At 42.9% G+C, this 14,981-nt stretch overlaps 1 long non-coding RNA gene across 1 annotated transcript; it reads left to right on the forward strand.

Annotated features, from left to right (window-relative positions):
- LOC106507032 lies at nt 9,263-14,701 on the forward strand. The gene is made up of 3 exons (XR_002340857.1): nt 9,263-10,259; nt 12,198-12,348; nt 13,472-14,701. It is a non-coding gene; the product is annotated as an uncharacterized LOC106507032 (long non-coding RNA).

Below are 14,981 nucleotides of genomic sequence, written 5' to 3' on the forward strand. Positions count from 1 at the left end.
GCAGGATACGAGCCAAGTCTGCAACCTACACCACAGCTCATGGCAACGCCGGGTCCTTAACCCACTGAGCAAGGCCAGGGATCAAACCCTCCTCCTCATGGATGCTAGTTGGGTTCGCTAACCACTCAGCCACGATAAGAACTCTCTTTTTTGAGCTAATTTTTGTAAATTATATGAGGTAAGGGTCGAGGTTCATTTTTTTGGCACATAGATGTCAAAATGACCCAGTGCCATTTGTTGAAAAATTATCTTTCCTCCAGTGTACTATTTTTGCAATTTTGCAGAACTCAACTGATCATACATAGGTCGGTCTACTTGTAGGCCCTCTATTCTGTTCCATTGATCTATGTCTTTCTTTATGCCAATACCACATTGCCTTGCTTTTTTTTTTTTTTTTTTGTCTTTTTGCTATTTCTTTGGGCTGCTCCCACGGCACATGGAGGTTCCCAGGCTAGGGGTCGAGTCGGAGCTGCAGCTACTGGCCTACGCCAGAGCCACAGCAACACGGGATCTGAGCCGCGTCTGCAACCTATACCACAGCTCTCAGTAATGCCAGATCGTTAACCCACTGAGCAAGGGCAGGGACCGAACCCGCAACCTCATGGTTCCTAGTCGGATTCGTTAACCACTGTGCCACGACGGGAAGTCCTGCCTTGCTTATTATAGATTCATAGTAAGTTTTGAAATCAAAGAGAATAGGACATCCAGCTTTATTCTTTTTTTTCTTTTTTTTTATTACTCAATGAATTTATTACATTTATAGTTGTACAATGATCATCACAATCCAATTTTATAGGATTTCCATCCCACAACCCCAGCGCATCCCCCTAACCCCCCGAACAGTCTCCTTTGGAGACCATAAGTTTTTCAAAGTCTGTGAGTCAGCATCTGTTCTGCAAAGAAGTTCATTCTGTCCTTTTTTCAGATTCCACATGTCAGTGAAAGCATTTGATGTTGGTGCGTCCAGCTTTATTCTTTAAAAATATGTTTTGACTTTTTTTAACCTTAAAATTAAATTCTTTTTAAAAATTTTATTAGAGTATAGTTGATTTACATTGTTCTGTCAATTTCTGCTATATAGCAAAATGACCCAGTCTCTCACACACACACACACACACACACACACACATTCTTTTTCTCATATTGTATCATGTTCTATCCCAAGAGACTGGATATATTTCCCTGTGCTATACAGTAGGACCTTATTGTTTATCCATTCTAAATGTAATAGTTTGCATCTACCAACCCTAAACTCCCTCTCCATCCTTGTTTTCGCTATTATATGTCCTTTGTGTTTCCATAGAAATTTTATTTTTTTATTTTTTTGTCTTTTTGTCTTTTGTTGTTGTTGTTGCTATTTCTTGGGCCGCTCCCGCGGCATATGGAGGTTCCCAGGCTAGGGGTTGAATCGGAGCTGTAGCCACCAGCCTACGCCAGAGCCACAGCAACGCGGGATCCGAGCCGCGTCTGCAACCTACACCACAGCTCACGGCAACGCCAGATCGTTAACCCACTGAGCAAGGGCAGGGACCGAACCCGCAACCTCATGGTTCCTAGTCGGATTCGTTAACCACTGCGCCACGACGGGAACTCCCATAGAAATTTTAGAATCAGCTTGTCAATCCCTCCAAAGAAGCCTGCTGGGATCTTGATTGAGATTGTGTTGAATCTATAGACCCATTTCGAGAGAAATGACATCTTAACCCTATTGAATCTTCTAATTCATCAACACGATATGCCTCTCCATTTGTTTATTTTCTTTGTTTCATATTTTGTTAGGTTTATCCCTAACTATTTCATTTTTGTTATGCTACTGAAAATTGTCCTGCTTGTTAAATTTCAACTTCCAGGAGTTTCCGTTGTGGCACAATGGAAACGAATCCGACTAGGAACCATGAGGTTGCGGGTGGATCCCTGGCCTCGCTCATTGGGTTAAGGATCCGGTGTTGCCGTGAGCTGTGGTGTAGGTTGCAGACGTGGCTCGGATCCCGCGTTGCTGTGGCTCTGGGGTAGGCTGGCAGCTATAGGTCCGATTAGACCCTAACCTGGGAACCTCCATATGCGGTGTGTGTGTGTGTGTGTGTGTCCCTAAAAAGACAAAAAAATAGAAAATAAATAAAGCCATATTATTTCTTCCTTTTCAATCTTTGTGTCTTTGATTTCTTTTTCCTTGCTTAATTTCCCTGGCTAGAACCTCCAGTACAATGTTGAATAGAAGTGCCAAGAGCATGGAGTTCCCATCGTGGCGCAGTGGTTAATGAACCCGACTGGGAACCATGAGATTGCGGGTTCGATCCCTGCCCTTGCTCAGTGGGTTAACGATCCAGTGTTGCCGTGAGCTGTGGTGTAGGTCGCAGACACGGCTCAGATCCCACGTTGCTGTGGTTCTGGCGTAGGCCTGGGGCTACAGCTCTGTTTTGACCCCTAGCCTGGGAACCTCCATATGCTGCGAGAGCGGCCCAAGAAATGGCAAAAAAGACAAAAAAAAAAAAAAAAAATTAGAAGTGGCAAGAGCAGACATCCTTGTCTTATTTCTGATCTTAACAGGAATGCTTTCAGTCTTTTACCATTTAGTGTAATGTTAGGTGTGGGGGTTACATAGATTCCTTTTATCAGGTTGAGGATGTTACCTTCTGTTCCTGGTTTCCTGAAAGTTTTTTTGCTTGTTTGTTTGTTTTATCATGAATGGATCTGCATTTTGTCAAATGCCTTTTCTGCATGAATTGTGATGATTATGTGAGTTTTATTTTTCATTTTCTTGATATGGCAAATTACACTGATTTTCAAATATTTAACCAATCTTGCATTTCTGGGATCAACTTTACTTGGTCATGCGGTATTATCTTTCTTATGTATTGCTGAATTCAATTTGCTGATAATTTGCTGAGCATTTTTTGGTCTGCGTTCACAAAAGATAGTGGTCTGTAGTTTTCTTATAATGCCTTTGTCTGGTTTGGTATTTGTGTGGATTAGGTTTTGAATTGGAGTTATTTTTTCAAGTAGAGAGGCTGAATTTAGAGCTAGTCTGAGGCAACAGTGAAATAAGAAGTTTCTCAGAGGCACTCAGTTTGCCTTCCTTTCTTCTACTGAGTTATATTACTGACCTTTCTTTCCACAAGTGCAGATGGTGCTGGACTGTCCATAGTCCCTCTGCTGCTCAGAGTGCTGGAATTTTCTGTCTCCCCTCTCTGCTCTATTTCCAAACCAACAACATGATGCACAAAACAGAGACCTGTTCCCTGTATGTAATAGTTACCTTATCAGATACATCAAACCTCAGGACCCAACAGACCTGTACTCATATTTCTGTCTACATATCTCTGTCTATGCTTTGGGTCAACTTGAATGAGCTCCAGGAGCACCTGTACAGATGGTCACCATGGTGCCCAGGGGAGATTGCATCCTGCTTGCGAATGGGAGCACTTTCAAATTGCCACCTGTACTTAGCAAAGTTTTGAGAGTTCTCTATAGTACCTTGAGTATTTAACAAGCATTCTGATGCTGAGTAATGATTACATCTGTACATAAAATAGAAAGATTAGAGTCTCAGTTGCCTGCTTAATATGTAAATGTATCCAGTTATGTGTGAGTGCTTTTAATGAAGTAACTTGCACTTCTGTTTCCTACACTGTTTGATGAAAAAAAAAAAAAAAAAAAAAAACACTCGGAGTTCCCGTCATGGCTCAGAGGCTAACGAATCCAGTTAGGAACCATGAGGTTGCGGGTTCGATCCCTGACCTTGCTCAGTGGGTTAAGGACCCGGCGTTGCCATGAACTGTAGTGTAGGTCCCAGGCTCGGCTTGGATCCTGTGTTGCTGTGGCTCTGGCGAAGGCCGGCAGCCACAGCTCCGATTAGACCCCTAGCCTGGGAACCTCCATATGCCGAGGTGCGGCCCTAGAAAAGGCAAAAAAGACAGACAAACAAACAAACAAACAAACAAAAACAAACCAAAAACCCCACTCAATAACACCATTAGAAATTAGTAGCTAGCAGACCTTGGGAATGGGCCCTGTGGTGCTGCCTGGCCTGGGGCTAGGAGGCAGTGGGACTGGGTTTTAGCCCCGGCTTTATAGTTGATTTTCACTCTTTTGGGCAATAGGAAGTAGACTTCCTTATCCCCAACTGAGCTCAGATAATTGTTGATGGTGGATTGCGAAATAACTTCACTCAATTATTTACTTTAGATCGGTTCTCAATCCAGCATACAGGGATGAATAATAAAAATAGCAGCTACCAGGCACTGTGCTAATTGCTCTGCTTATATTATTTCCTTCAATCATCACACCTGTCTTGGAAGAGGGGAATTAATATACCCCTGATTTACAGATGTAGAAACTGAGATTCAGAGAAGATCTGTCCTTTGCCTAACCTCACCTTGCAAGTTAATGGCTAGGCTGGGACTCAAATTCAGATGTCCATGGCTACACTTCACTGTCTCCCACTACTGATGAATGTGACATCTGTCTAAATTCTCAGATACCAATGAGCTTGGAGGGACAAAGAGCATTCTCTGTGTCCATGATGAGGAGCTCCTTGCAGACAAGTGACTAGGGTTGAGCACTACCACACACACACTGCTCCCAGGCTTTCAGGAGAAGGGCCATGATTTGAATTGCATCTCTTCTGAAGTCTGGCTTAAGAAGAGTATGTGAATTCCACCTGCTATCTCTGTAGCAGAAAAGGGTCCTTCTATCTCTGCAGAGGCCTTTCAGTGGCTGTGGGAAAGTTGCTCTACTGAGTCTAATTGGAAAAAAATTATATATAGCACTTATGCACCAAACTTGTCTCTGATCACTTTATACATATTAATTCCAAAAATCCTCACAACAGTCCTGTGAGAATCCCTATTATTCCCATTTCATAGAAGAATAAACTGAGGCACAGAGATGTTAAATAATTTGCCAAAGCCTCCCAGCTAATTAGAGGCAGATCTGGGAATTAAACCCAGAAAGTATGGTAATTCTAGACCTGCGCTGGTCCATATGGTGGCCACTAGCCACACATAACTAGTTAAGTAGAAATTTAAATGAATTAAAGGGAAATACAATTTAAAATTCAGTTTCTCAGTCATGCCAGCCACATTTTAAGTGCTTAATAGCCACATGTGGCTAGTGGCTACCATATGGAATAGTGTATTTATAGCACCTTGCCACCATCACAGAATTATACTGTGTAGTGCTCAGCTAGATTCTGTGCTTTTAAAAGGTTAGAAGGCACTTATCTGGTATGGCCCTCTCAGAGAACAGCCTGAGCACAGCTCCCTTTGCTCCTGGGTTGTTTCCACTTAACTTTCTTTCCAATGTTCTGTCCCATTCCCCCTCCCCGCTTTTTTTTTTTTTTTTTTTTTTGTGGTCTTTTTTGGGCCGCATCCACAGCATATGGAGGTTTCCAGGCTGGGGGTCAAATCGGAGCTACAGCTGCTGGCCTATACCAGAGCCACAGCAACACTGGATCTGAGCCGTGTTTGGGACTTACACTGCAGCTCATAGCAATGCTCTATCCTTAATCCACTGAGCGAGGCCAGGGATCGAACCCTCATCCTCATGGATACTAGTCGGGTTTGTTACCACTGAGCCACGATGGGAACTCCCCATTCTCTTTTTTAAAGATTGATTGGTGAACAGGAGAGCATTTTCATCCCTTTTGAAAACTCTGGCCTAAGTCGAATCTGCTAACTCATCCTGCTCCCCCCACCACCACTGCCCCAACCCGCCCCACCTGACCATAGATCTTGGCTGATGCTTTGATGTTTGGAAAGCCACAGACTCTGCTCAGGACTTGGTGTTAAGCCTGCAGACCCCTCTGGAAGCCTCAAGTCATGTCAGGGAAAGAAAATAGGCTTAGGGTTATTGGCTGTTAACCTGTTGCTACTTCTGTCTCTAGACATTGGCCCTCATCAAATTAGTCCTATGTGCTGTCTGCTGGAAGAGAAAAAAATAAAGGAGCTTCCAAATAAGAGCAGCTCTCCTTGGCTACACTGATTTATAGGCACTACCATAACATTCCCCATGACCAAGGCCAGCAGCCCAGTGACTGACAGTGATTACCAAAGGATATTTTTGTGGGTTTTCTGAGGTATAACAAAGGAGGGTCCTCCTTATTTGTAGGTGGTTATCTATAGGGAAACTGACAAAATCCTATGCCCCTCCACCTCTAAAATAAATTTCCCTCTGGACCTAGTAGGAACTCTGCGATGCTTCCTCCCTTTCAAAGTGAAAGTGTGCTGTTTACTTGTTGGCCAACATGTCAACCTCAGTGCGGCAGAGTGTTGCCCATTCATCCTCTGGGGCCCTGAGATGAGGGTGGGAGGTTTGGAATGGATGGGGAGTAGTTTGCTGAAAAGTTGCAAATATGCCAGAAACATTTCAGTTACAACTCTCTTTAGCCTGTGGTCCTCTCTGCAAGTTCAAATTCTGTTGGAAGGGAGGTTTGCAAGGAGGTTGCACCATGCCTCTCCTAAATGGATGTTTCTCAGAGCATGCCAAGACCAGGACTTTGAGAATGATAACAACAAGTTTTCAGAAAGAATGAGGAGGCCAACAAGTGGTTATTTGTGGGTAGGTCTTGGAGTGTATAATTGACACAGCATGTGCTTTGCTGCCTTATTGACCAGAGGTGGAGGAGGGTGATGGCGGAGGCTATTTATCCCACCAAGTACCCATCCCCTTGGTGAGAGGTGACTTGGAGAGCCCATGCCTGAGTCAGTGTTGCTCCCTCTCCTTCTTCCTATTACTGGAAGCAACCTGTTGCCCTCATATGTATTGTTATAAAATCTTGCAAGGAAAGAAACAACAAGCATTATCATGCACTATTGACAGGAATGTAAATTGGTGCAGCCAGTATGGAACATAGCATGGAGATTCCTCAAAAAATTACCATACAATCCAGCGATTCTACTCCCAGGCATTTATCTGAAGAATGCAAAAACACTAATTCAAAAAGACACATGCACCTCTATGTTTATCACAGCATAAGTTACAATAGTCAAGACATAGAAACAACCTAAGTGCCCACTGGCAGGTGAATGGATAAAGAAGATGTATATATATGTAATGGAACGTTACTCAGCTATAAGAAAAAAAACAATCCACGAGATCTTGCCATTTGCAACAACATGGATAGATCTAGAAGGCTAAGTGAAATGTCAGACCTAGAGAGAAAAATACTGTATGATTTCACTTACATGTGGAATATAAAACAAGTCAAACAAAACAAAAACAAAGGCATAGATACAGAGACTAGAGTAGTGGTTATCAGAAGAGGAAGGGCAAGGGCAAAATGGGTAGAGGGGATCAACTGTGTGGTGATGCATGGAAACAAAATTTTTGGTGGTGAGTATGCTGTAGGTTATACAGAAGTAGAAAAATAATGTGCACATGAAATATATAATGTTACCACAGTTAAAAAGTTTTTTTTTTTTGCTTTTTAGCGCCGCACCCATGGCAGATGAAAGTTCCTAGGGTAAGGGTTGAATCAGAGCTAGAACTGCCAGCCTACACCACAGCCACACAATGCGGGATCTGAGCCTCACCTGCGACCTACACCACAGCTGATGGCAACACCAGATCCCCAACCCACTGAGTGAGCCCAGGGGTCGAACCTGTGTCCTCATGGATACTAGCTGGACTCATTTCCACTGCACCAAAACAGGAACTCCAATAAAAAAATAAATCTTAAATTTTTTTTCAAATTGCCTGACAAGTCCCATCTGAATAGTAATAACAAGCCCTCATGCCTGAATGGCTGGCTGCAGCTGATAGAGCATTTTTGAGCCTTTGGAATGCCTTTACTCTCACCTGCTATCTAGGAAGTAGGGAGGGTGGCTGTATCATCTCAATTTTAATGGTGAAGAGATGGAGGCTAAGAGAGGCCTTAAGGTTTCTTTGCAAGGTAGTGTTTGAGCAGTGCCTGAATGAAATATCTGGCTATCTTGCTGCTTCTTGAAGGTTCTAGTAGCCCATCCTGCTGTCTACTTTTGGGAGAAGGTAGAGAAATTTGGTTGCTGGGAAGGGGAGATATCACAGCTGGCATGATGTGTTCCTCAACTATGCGTTGAGGTAGTTACGGGAGTTGACGTACTAGTAGCTTCTGTAGGCTCTCTTCTGCCCACTTTCGTTCTTTAGCTCCCCACTTTTGAGCCCAGTCTCTCTTTTTTCTCTGGGGTTAGAAAATTCCTCCAGTATTTTCCCTCCACTGACCAAGGTCCAGCGAAGACAGAGGAGACACAAGAATCCAGGGAATGCTCTACACTGTTCTGTCTTCTAACTTCATGAGCTAGATGTCCAGCATGTCTTGCTGGCTGCTGTTGCTTTAGGGGAAGAAACCATCTTCTCAGGACCATGTGGTGCCTGCAGGTTGACAAGTTTGGGCTTCATTTTGTAGGCAGAGGTTAGCCATGGAAGGTCAGTGTGCTGGGGGGTTAGAAGTAAACCCTGGGGAAAAGGTGTGCTCTGGGATATTGTTGTAGAAAGACAAGCAGGAAGCAGGAGCAGCTCTGCAAGGCAAACAAGATGAAGGAATCACCTCAGAAGTGTGATCAAAGGAAGATTTTGTGCCAATTAATCGGGATAGCTGGTTCCTCACCTTCCAGCAAATGGTTACAAAAAGCTGGTTATAGCCTTCATGTGTGCTGTAACTATCTGTTTACTTGTCTCCCTTCCCTGCTTTACTATGTGTTTATGAGAGCGAAGGGGCCTAGTCTTATTCCCCAGTTCCTAGCACAGGGAAAGACCTAGAGTAAATGCTTGTTTGAATGATGGGAATTTCATAACTTTGTTCACAGATACTGCCATCAAATTCCCATCAAGGACTGCCAATCCTTAGCAGTCTTTTCTCTTTATATATTAAGCACCTGGGTAGAACCATTGGTTCCTGTTTAGTAGGCTGAAGAAGGCCTTGACTAGCTAGAGACTAGTTAGCTAAATGGAGTCCTGGTGTCTGGCAGAGGTAGTTTTTTCCCTTAAGTGCCCATTAAAAGTTATTCTGATGCTTGACAAAATGGTAAAGAAGATTTTCTGCAAGACTATTGCAATAGGGGAGGAAAACTCAATTCAACTCTTAATACAACAAGGATAAGTGGGGATTTATAGCCCAATGAGAAGGGTGAGGGGGGCAAGTGGGTGCAAAATTACTAAGAGGAAGTTGATTAGATGTTATGGACTGAATGTTTGTGCCACCCCTCCCCTCACGAATTCATATATTGTAGCCTTAAACTCTAATGTGAGAGTATTTGGAGGTGAGGCCTTTAGGAGGTGATTAGGTTTAGATGAGGTCATGAGGGTGAGGCCCTCACTGTGGGATGTGTCCCTATAAGAAGAGGAAGAGACACCAGAGCCCCCTCCCGCTGTCCCCTTCTCTCTCTTCCTTTCCCATGTGAGGACACAGTGAGAAGGAGGCCATCTGCAAGCCAGGAAGTGGGTTCTCTTCAAGAACTGAGTCTGCCAGCCTCTTGACCTTGGATTTTCCAGCATCCAAAATTGTAAGAGATTAATGTTTAAGCCATCTAGTCTGTCATATTTGTCACAGCGGCTCTATCTGACTAAGACAGACATTGCTAAACTGGCTTACCAAGATTATTGCTAAAGGCAAGCCAAAGACTTAGACATCAAAGGTGAGGGATGAGGAACATGATCAGATATCAAGGGTGATCAGATATTTCAGGTGGGGAATTTTCTGCTAAGGTGACTTAGGACTCTTTGCCAAAGGCAGGCCAAAGACAGGGCTAAAGAGGAGGCCTGGTTGAAAAGAGGGCTTGTTGGAGACTGACTAAATTTTAGTCAAGGAGGGAATCTCTTTCAGGCCTAGTTGGCATAGTTTTGCTCATTATGTTTGGCATCTGCCACACCCCTGTGTGATCCTCATTTGCATAGGCAGGCACATCTGGTGGGAACCCTAAGTTGATGTAAGTGGTGGGGGGAAGGTGCCGTTAGAATCACCTGGGGAGCAGCTTTAACACTTATCTATGCCTGGGTCCTATACCTATTAAATCTGAATTGATGAGGGGATGGGGCATCTAAATATTTCACATGCTTTCCTGGTGACTCTCATTATCAGCCAGGTTGGAGACACACAGGTTTACACTACGAATTGACCAAGAGGGTGCTAGAAAGGGAATGGAATTGATTGTTGGGAAGGGGGTGGGGAGAAGTTGGGGATGCTGGAGGGGATCCGATGTCAACTTTGCTCCCTCTCCCCATAGACGGGGGTTCTCTTTGCATTTGGAGACTACCAGGACTTGTGTATTTGGCAAAATAGCAAAGTAAGTGAACATTGTAATGTCTGCCACTTTTGCTTCTCAGGCTTTTTTGTTTTTTTAACCCCTTCAGAGTCTCTGTACCCTCGGACTTCTGAGGTCTGGTGCCCCGACCTTCTCTCTCTTCTTTCTTAGATGCTGCTTAAGTACTGCTCGCTAACGTTTGTACTTTTGATGAGGCAGAATGGCATTTTTTAAAGGGGCCAGATTGAAGTGGAAGAACTGGATGTCTCAAAGTAGGAAATTCAGACATCTGAGAGGGGGCAGCACAAGGGTGTGTGTGTGTCCAGAGGTGGTGGGGGAAAAGGCTCTTTAGTATTCCTACAACTTATACAGACAAAGCTGCTTGCTTTGCCTAAAGTCAGCTCAAATACTGTGCCCCAGATTCCTAGGACTTTCTGGGAGATATCAGGCAGACTTCTATCTTTTTCCTAAAAGAACAGAAATGAAAGGTTTAAAGCTAAACACTTGACTCTCAGGTAAGATGCAGTCCTTACTGAAATAGCACTATGTCAGCAGAACACAGTCTCATTGGCTCATTATCAAGTGAGGTCAGGACATTATTTCTGGCAGCTTCTGAAAGCCACAGCCTGTTAGAAAAAAGTCTTCTTCCTGAGGGTTTAATACAGCTTGCTCTTGCTCTTGCGTGCACGTATTCTTTCTCTCTTTTTCTTGGGCCTCTTTTTAAATTGCTAATTAAATTTGTTTGATCTCTGCTGGCCCCCACCCCCCAGCTAATTTTCGAAATCTAGAAAGGGAGCTTGATATCTATAAAAGATGGGCCTGTATTTCCACCTGAGCTACCTTTGTATTTCATTCTGTTTTATTACAGGAAATTGTGCCGGGGCCCTAAACACTAACATACATAACGTTGATTGTATTCTGCATAACAAATTGGATTAGGATAATTACCACACAGATGTTAAAAAACGCTGAATGCAAATCAATGCAATTAGTCATGACTTAATATACTATAATTCACACATTGGAATGTCTTATTGTGATTATTCTATTTTAGAACAAAATGCTTTAACAAAAAAAGAGGAAGAAAAGAATTCTCTTTACTCTGGTGCTGCACGTGCTCTGCACGAGAAATTGTTTTATGCTAATTTAGAATTTCACTACTCAGAATTCTTATTAACTAATCAGATCCTTCAATTTCTCTTGCCCCCTTTTATATAGAGAAAGCTGCTTCTTTAGCAAGACAATTTTATGAACAATTCAACTTGAATGCCACCATTATGAACAAAGGAATTTGCACACGGATGCTTTTGACAAACATGGCTTTAGAAAAGCAAGCCTTGGGTGGTGGGGGGCAGGCTGCCCCCCCCAAGCCAGGACCCCAAAACAAAGCAGACAGAAAGTAAGCAATTGGAATAGATCCAAGTTAGCCAACAAATAGGTGGACCTGTCACAATGGCAGTAGGCTCAGAGATGCCACAAAGGGTTGTGTAACTTGTGCTTAGCTGAGGGGCCCCATGGGGGTTGAACTCCAGCCCAGGATCCATGTACCAAGCTGCACACCCATGCGACTCAAAGAAAGGATGACTTTTTCTAATTTAAACAAAGGTGACTTATGGGTACAAGATGGGAGTTTGGTCAAAGACAGGGGGAAAAATTACAAGTCTCATTGCTAGAAACCATAGAAGCTGGGATCTCTGAAGTCTGAACTGTGAACTTGAATCTAATTCCTAAATTTTCTGGTTTATCCTACAGCCTCCCTCCCACTCCACCCCCCACCCCTTGCCCTTGTTGAGAATTCCCCGGGATCTAAGTTTTGCACTCTGGAGTGCTTGCTCTTTGTGACTGCAATCTGATTCATATCAAAGCTTTGCACACCCAGCTGAGCTGGGGGACTCAAGGGTGCGAGAGTATGTTGTGTGTATGAGTGTGTGTGTGTGTGTGTGTGTGTGTGTATAAGAAATCATTTTTCCTCTACTCTAGGTTCTTGGCGGAGACACCCTGCAATCAAAAACAATTAACAGGAAAAAAAAGTTTAATAACACGTGTACCTCCTGTATACATGAGAGAGACCCAAGAAAACCGAGTAACTCCTTGAAAGGGCCCAAGGCATCACCTTAAATACCATCTCCAGGTAAAGAAAAAAGATGTTGGTTGGGGAGGGAGGCCAGTTAGGAGAGGCTATCAGGAAAAGCACAGTAAATGAGGGTATGGCTGTTATGCAGATTTAAGTCCTAAATGAGGGTATGGCTGTTATGCAGATTTAAGTCCTTCCTTCTCCATGGATAAGAGTTTCTAGAGATTTAGTCATTCTTCCCTTCTTATGATTGAGAGGGAGACACACTTATAAATGGAGATTTCCCTTATTAAATGTAAATATCTCTTACAAAAGGGCAACTTCTCAGTTTTCAGAGCTTGCCCAGTGTCTGCTGTTTAATAATCAGCCTAAAATAGTCCTTGTGCCAAAAAGGCATATTTTGAGGAGGCAAATGGTGCTCTCCTTCAAGGGCTAGGCTTGTGCCATCATCATCCTGCCTGAAGTCTTCCCATCTAGAGTTGACAGATTTAGCAAATAAAAATACAGGATGCCCAGGTAATTTGAAATCTAGATATACAACAAGTACTTTTATAAACATAAAACAAATATATCCTATGCAATATTTTGGACATATTTACACTAAAACTAGTGTTGTTTATCTGATATTCAAATTTAAACTTGGTGTTCTGTGTTTAATCTGGCAAACATCACCCCAGCACAGAGCACAGAGTTTATGGATTAAAATAGATCTAGGCCAGTGGCTATCACATTTGAATGTGTGCCAGAATCACCTGGAGGTGATTAAGACCCAGACTGCTGGTCCCCACCCCCAGAGTTTCTGATTCTGAGGTGCCTCCTCAGACTTTGCCTTTCTAACAAGTCATCAGATGATTGGGTGCCACTGGTCTGGGGACCACACCCTAGCACAAGCTCCATACATAGATTCAGTGGAAATGAAGCTCTTGCTGCCAAGCTGATAATGAGCAAGCAGGAAGCGTTGCAGATCTCTCGCAGCAGAGTCTGTGGGCTCCCTAGCAGTGCTCCTTCAAGGAGCACCTAGTCATGCTGCCCTCAGTTACCTTCCTGCCTAATCCCTCCTGACTGTTAAGTGGATGGTAAGCAAAATTGTGGTTTGGATGTGTTGCTTCCAGTCTTGTTTATACCTACATCAAACTCTTGAACTCTACCTAAACTCTTCCACCTCTGTTCCTTCCTCTAGGTGCCAGTGTCTTTCCATTCTCTAACCCAGGGATGGCAAACTTATGCTTGGTCCCGGTGAAGAGAGGCTCTGCTTATTTATTTCCTAAGCTGGGAAGCTGCCATTTGGAGGTTACTAGCTATTTTTAGTGAACACATTGATTTACTTTAGGACTTTATTACTTTCTTCTGGGCAAGTCACCAGAATGGCCCTTTAGTTACAAAACTATGGATGACAACATGCCCATTGTCATAGGATACTGACACTTGTTAGGAGAGAATGGGGGGGGCAGCAGGACTTCTATCTGAGATCCTGAATTTCTCTCTGAGATCATGACTTTTTCAATTTGAGGCCCAAAGTTATTGCAACATAACTGGGATGGACTCAGGTGGCCCTGGCCCATTCCAGGAGTTGGGATAGGACAGCAAAACTCCAGAGATAAAAAGCACTATCAAGGTAGAAGCAGACAGGACCAGGTGGCTGGCCTCTGCTTTGGGGGGTATTGTGGTACAAGGGGAGTTGGGAGACATTTCTGCTGAGTCTTTGAAGCCACTGATATAAAATCTACCTCAACATAGCACCTCCTGGGGGCAAGTTTAAGCCACAAACCAAAGATGCATGTGTATAAAAAAGTTGGAAGTGTCATGGCCTACTTTATCTAGAAACATTTGTCTGGGGCAACCATGTCCCATTGTTCTTATGGAATATGACTGGCTCAGCAGTCAAGGTTTTATACATCCCTCAGTATCCATGGGGGATTGGTTCCAGGACCCCCATGGATACAAAAATTTCATATGCTCAAGTCCCTTATATACAATGACACAGTATTTGCATATAACCTATGCACATCCTCCCGATACTTTAAATTATCTGTAGATTACTTATAATATCTAATACAATTTATATGCTATGTAAATGGTTGTAAATATAATGTAAATGCTATGTAAACAGTGGCCAGCATGTGGCAACTTCAAGTTTTGATTTTTGGAACTTTCTGTAATTTTTAGTCAAATATTTTCAATATGTGGCTGGTTGGATCTGCAGATGTGGAAGTCGCTGATACAGAGGGCCAAACATAGTGTCTCAGGGAGTGTATTTGATACCCTGTGTTCTAAAGGACTACAAATAAAGGATGACTTTACTGTCTAAAAAACTCAAGTCATAATAATTAAACATTAAAAAAAATGTTAAAATTTGTATTCTGAGTTGGGGAAGTGGCATGTACTTATGCATAATATATATATATATATATACATATATATATATACACACACACACACATACATACATATAGTTGCCTCTCTCTTTTGCTCTCATGAAAGACACTGTTATTTGATCACAGCCCTCTTTCCTATTGAGCCTGGGCATGCCTGTTGGATCCTTCTGTTATTAGGGCATTCTTGGTTGCAAGTGACAGAAAAACTTAAATCCTTATCTAGCATTTACTATGTGCCAGGCAGTGTTCTAAAAGTTTTATAAATTTTAAAATTTATAGATTTTTTTAAATGAACCACAGAAGGTAGAGTTATTA

This window comes from Sus scrofa, chromosome X (assembly GCF_000003025.6).
Source record: "Sus scrofa isolate TJ Tabasco breed Duroc chromosome X, Sscrofa11.1, whole genome shotgun sequence".
In the NCBI taxonomy this organism is placed as follows: Eukaryota; Metazoa; Chordata; class Mammalia; order Artiodactyla; family Suidae; genus Sus; species Sus scrofa.